The sequence below is a fragment of the Oncorhynchus nerka genome, linkage group LG21 (assembly GCF_034236695.1).
Source record: "Oncorhynchus nerka isolate Pitt River linkage group LG21, Oner_Uvic_2.0, whole genome shotgun sequence".
NCBI lineage: Eukaryota > Metazoa > Chordata > Actinopteri > Salmoniformes > Salmonidae > Oncorhynchus > Oncorhynchus nerka.
In genome coordinates this window covers 7751697-7757696 of record NC_088416.1, presented here as the reverse complement: position 1 = coordinate 7757696, position 6000 = coordinate 7751697, and the positions used below count along the sequence as shown (strand labels likewise).

Below are 6000 nucleotides of genomic sequence, written 5' to 3'. Positions count from 1 at the left end.
CTTGAGGTTTAACATGCCGTGACAGTTGTCATACTGTAAATGAAAGTGATACAAATTATGGAGGCAGAATGCCAGCTAACTCTCACGCGCACCACACCTTAGTGACCTTATTTAATGAGCTGACTAAGGACACACCTGTTGGATGAATATCTATTCACGTAAATAATTATCTCAATACGCCCTTCAGCCTCTCCCACCTCCAAGGGGGGTATATATTCTGCTACCAGGCTTGAACTGATTCACCACCAACTCTTCAAAGTACCACTCCGGGTTTTGTCATCTCTACATACCCATCATCACAACGTCGCCATGAGTGCTTTATCACTTCGCAGTTATGGAGGCAGCCGAGGCTCATCCTCCATGTCTCTCGGAGGAGGTTACCAGAGTCGCATCGCATCACAGGCACCAAGCGTCTATGGAGGGGCAGGGGGACAGAGTGTCCGCGTATCTTATGCTTCGGGCACCAGGAGCGGTTTTGATCTGTCCAGTGGGCTTGGGGGTGACAATGGCAACTATGGTAGTAATGCAGTGTCAGTCAACGATAAAACTACCATGCAGAACCTCAACGACCGTTTGGCTACCTACCTGGAGAAGGTGCGCTCCTTGGAGACGGCGAATGCCCAGCTTGAGCGTCAAATCCGCGAGTGGTACGAGAAGAAGAAACCGGTCACCAGAGATTACAGCAAATACGAAGCTATTCTTGTCGACCTGCGCAGAAAGGTGAGCATCTTTGGGGCATAATAAATACAGTATATTGCTATATTGAGCGAGATTGATTTGATTTCATCAACCTCACTATTTACTATTGACTTTAGATAACGTTTTCTTTAAGGACAAAAATACAAAAGGAACATTTTTCTACATTTCTACTCTGGCAGAAAACAACATCTATTCTCATATACAATTCAATTAATATTTACAAGACACAAGACATACCCTGAAGTTCATTGACTGGCTGCGTCTATGAAGCTGTCATGTGGCAATGGAAGTGTGCCCTCGGGATGTGCATTTGATTGAGGAATCATACCAAGTTTACAGTAGTGATGGATTATAGCACTTAATTGCCATGAGTCTATTGTCTATTGAAATAAATAATCTACCAAAAAAGGGCTTGGCATGTGAAACCTTCACTTCCATTCAACTTATCTCTCTGTCAACATTTATATTCACACTCATGCCGCCTGCATTACTTCTTTCAAAGGGGAGAGCCGCGATGATGACGCTATAAATGAATCACACCACTGTTCAGTAGCATTTTGTATTATTGCATCTGATGGGATTCTAGTCACGCGTATTACTTTCATTTCCCATTCATAACTGCGTGGCCTTTGCCAGAGATAGGCTACAGTATATCTGTGTGGGTAGGAGGCTAATCAATGACTTACTAACACAATACTATAGCTCTGGTAGGCTTCACCTTATCACACTTTAAGAGTCTCTCATTACAGCTATTCACGATTATGTCTCGGGAGAATGCACCTTCATTGTTTTTGACAATCAAAAGCAAATGATGTAATCATTGTGATAGGCCTGACAGTGTGTAATCGTCTTCCTTTTTAATGTACCATGTACCAACCTATTTTTTTGCTGTTGCCCTGTTCTCAGATCAGTGCTGCCACTCTGAGCAACGCAGGCATCCTCCTGCAGATAGACAATGCCAGACTGGCTGCGGAGGACTTCAAAGTCAAGTGAGTACAAAGGGTCTATAAGATGGAAGGGGCAAACAACTGTTGAATTAACCTTAGAATAATGCTTTAAGTCGGGATTGGAATGGGAACTATACGTCATATATATATCGACTTTAGTCGTGCAACTTTTATACCCTTATTAGAGTATGAAGCCACTCCTAGTGTGACATTACACGAAGGTCAACGTGTCCACGACGTGATGCTCAATGTCACATTACTGTACACCTTAGGAACATCATCAGCGGTCGACTGCACGTAAAGCTGGTCTGACTCGTTTTTCTGCCGTTTGGTATGTTTACTGTTGGCGGGAACTGTTAATAATGCTGGTTAACTCACATGCACCGTTTGTCCTTTTCCCCTCTGGAAAGGTTTGAGAATGAACTGGTTATGCGTCAGTCGGTGGAGGCGGACATCGCTGGACTGAGGAAGGTTCTGGACGAGTTGACCGTGTCCCGGTCAGACCTGGAAATGCAGATTGAGGGGCTGAAGGAGGAGCTGGTCTACCTCAAGAAGAACCACGAGGAGGTGGGTGTCCCTCAGGGTTCTGTTGGGGCCTTGGAAGCCCTCTTTTATCATACCATATCCCCAAGAGTCATGGCAATAGCAATAGCAAGACCTCCCCACATTTCCAAATTCTTACATATTTTACCTAGATGAAAACAATGTGGTTGTGAGAGACAAATGGAGTTGTCAGAGACATAATTCATTCTCATCACATGCCAAGCAGTATTGTCTTTGGCTGTATCAATGACAATGCAAACAACAGATCAAACAGACCTTGTTTGGAGTGTCTGCGCTGTCTCTGTTTGGGTAGCTTTAAAGCTGTCAGCAAATTTGTCACAAGCCCTGCAGCAGTATGGCATATAGCTGTTAAAACCACACTTGAGATCACATGGTGGCAAGTCCTATTTCCTGTTGGATATACTGACTGTAGGACGGTTGTACAGGATGTCAGAGAAGCTGACGGAAATACACCATGAACACTGTAACTAGGTCATGAAAGATGTTGACCGTTTGTGGCACCCAAGTACCTAATTGATTTGTCATGTGGTTGAACATGAGACACCAGTGCACCTCACCTGTTTGTGACCCAATTTGACGCCTGTCTGTAATTGTGCTAGACAATTTCCTGTCTGGGACAGTAAAAGTTGTATCTTATCTTACCCGGTGACAGCCTACCCAGTGGCAACCTCCATTTGCCTCTCACCTGGTGCTGACCATAGTTGACCTCTGTCATCCCTCTGTGGCCCTTATAGGAGATTGCTGCCATGCGGGCCCACATGAACGTCAGCTCGGTGAACGTGGAGGTGGACGCAGCACCCCAGCAGACATGGCCAAGATAATGGAGGAGATCCGTACTCAGTACGAGGGCATCGCCGAGAAGAACCGCCGCGACATGGAGACCTGGTACAAGGGCAAGGTGAGGAGAACGAGAGCCCAACCTTGTCAAGGGAGAACCTCTTGATCCATCTGTTCTGTTTTAGATCATATGAAAATGGCTTAGTGCGTCTTAAGGTAGCCTAGTGGGTAGAGCGCTGGACTAGTAACCTGAAAGGTTGCAAGATCAAATCCCCCGAGCTGATAAGGTAAAACATCTGTCGTTCTGCCCCTGAACAAGGCACTGTTCCTAGGCCGTCAGTGAAAATAAGATTGTGTTCTTAACTGACTTGCCTAGTTAAATAAAGGTAAAATATCAGACCATAGATAATTCATTTTGTGCATATGTTCCTTCTGTCCGTCCCAGTTTGATGATCTGAACAAGGTGGTGACCAGCAGCACAGAGACCCTGGAGACGTCCCGCAGTGAGATCAACGAGCTCAAGAGGACCCTGCAGGCCCTGCAGATCGAGCTGCAGTCCCAGCTCAGCCTGGTGAGCAAACAAATACCCCCTAACGTCACACCCCTCTCTGCCTCCTGGTTGTTGCTAGACGTATGAGTTAGAGCTAGAATAGGGTGTAATTACTGTCGCAGATTACTCGGGATTCGGAAATGCATGACATTTACAAGATTAGGGCCTTCAGTTAAACAGTGCAGTACAACTGACACCTCGTAGTAAAACCATCATCATTTAGACCTCATAAATACATGCCTACCCTACGGTTTACACATGAGTCCTCAGATTTCCCTTTTAGAAACGGAATATGATGGATTGGTTCTAGAGAGAGAAGCAATCAGTCAACTCAGAGCTTTGTAATGATCACAATAATAATAATACATTTCATTTTTGACAAGCTCTTCGATTGATGGATAGATGAAGTGAAGTTGAAGTGAAGTTGAGGATAACCATTTTTTTTTATACACCACAGCTGTGATCCTCAAAACTGAATTCTTAAAAACACGTGCTCACCAGGAACTTCACCTCAATCATGCACTGATGTCAGTGCGGGCAGTCGAGACTTGGCCTAAATCAACACCACTTGTTGAATCGTCTGAAGTCTTTAACCCTTCCTCTTCCTCCCTCTCTCCCTGTAGAAATCAGCCTCGGAGGGCCAGCTGAATGAGACTGAGTCCCGCTACAGCATGCAGCTGGACCAGCTCCAGGGCATGGTCAACAGCCTGGAGCAGGAGCTGGGTCGCATGAAGACGGACATCGAGAGGCAGGCCGGCGAGTACCGCATGCTCCTGGACATCAAGACCCGGCTGGAGATGGAGATCGCCGAGTACAGGAGGCTGCTGGACGGAGAGGATGTCGGGTAAGGAGAGGAGAGCAGGGTGCAGATCTCTAATTTGCATACCCAATGGGATTTACATGGGCCTCACATACCCAATGTAAATGATAAATGGACGTTTACATACCCAATTACAAATCAACCCCTAGCCTGTTAGCCTTTCAGTATCCCCTACACCTTTGACACATAACCACCAGCTGTAGGCACTTTTGATCTAAAATGATTGGATACGTGCAAGAACTATGGTTGTGAATATTACTAGAGGGCAAGATGAAGCAGTCATCATTATGCTAATGACCTACAGTAGCCTATCAAATCGTTACAGATCTACAAGAAGTGCCCAGGGGAAGGGGCCAGGGGTCGATTTGGAACTGGGCAATAGAGACTGTTACAGAGTAGAGAGATCAATGTAGAGTTGTTCAATAGGAAGGTGCTTAACACTTTGACTATCTTCTGCCCTCCAGGAGAGCTGTCATCACCAAGAAGGTTGAGATTATTGAGGTCAAGAAACGTAAGTAGAGCGAGACCCTTTTCTATCACATCAAATCCCATATTGATTGAACCCAGCAGTAGAAATTGTGAAACACTCTAGAACACAAAGGATTTGGTTGATTTGAAGGTGCTAAGGTGCCAATCTGTTCTCATGGTTCTGTGCTTCTCCTCATTAGCTATGCCCAACACTAAGTGTACTTACTAACGGTTATGTGTCCCTACTTTGTAGCTGAGCCAGTGGTGACAAAGAGAGTGAGGATGGTGATCGAGGAGATCATCGATGGAAAGGTTGTCTCCCGTACAGAGGATGTGGACATGGAGGTGGCGAACAAATAGTTCCCTTACCCAATCAAACCCACCTGTCAGTAAAAGCCTGGTTCCACCTGCGGCTAAAAGGAATACCAAGAATGTTCAAATGTTATAATCTCCTCTGGATTGCATTGCTCTGGTGTTGCCTGTATGCTCGTTGAATGTACAGAACCGTGCAATCTTTCATAAATGGACCATATTTGATATTTAAGTTGACAAAACAAACATGCTTTTGAATGTCCTTGTTGATGATGTGATAATGACAATGTGTGACGTTTGGTTGAATTGTCCCAAATGACATAATAAAAGATGTTTCAGTATCTACCGCATTTGATCATTGTCTATTTGTCTTGAGCATGATCTCTCAAATCATTTCTCCTCTCAGTCCACTGTCTTGTCATTGGGAAGTAACATTGTTCAAAAGGGGATGGTGAACATGATCAAATATCAAGGAACATTTAAAGAGAGCATTTTATGTCAGTCTATTTTATATTGTATGAATTTATTTGCAAATTATGGTGGAAAATAAGTATTTGGTCACCTACGAACAAGCAAGATTTCTGGCTCTCACAGACCTGTAACTTCTTCTTTAAGAGGCTCCTCTGTCCTCCACTCGTTACCTGTATTAATGGCAGCTGTTTGAACTTGTTATCAGTATAAAAGACACCTGTCCACAACCTCAAACAGTCACACTTCAAACTCCACTATGGCCAAGACCAAAGAGCTGTCAAAGGACACCAGAAACAAAATTGTAGACCTGCACCAGGCTGGGAAGACTGAATCTGCAATACGTAAGCAGCTTGGTTTGAAGAAATCAACTGTGGGAGCAATTATTAGGAAAT

The 6000-nt window shown here is 44.6% G+C and overlaps 1 pseudogene; it reads left to right on the top strand.

Moving 5' to 3' along the window:
* The first annotated feature begins 232 nt into the window (after positions 1 to 232).
* LOC115103763 (keratin, type I cytoskeletal 13-like) lies at positions 233 to 5483 on the top strand (annotated as a pseudogene).
* The last annotated feature ends 517 nt before the right edge of the window (positions 5484 to 6000 follow it).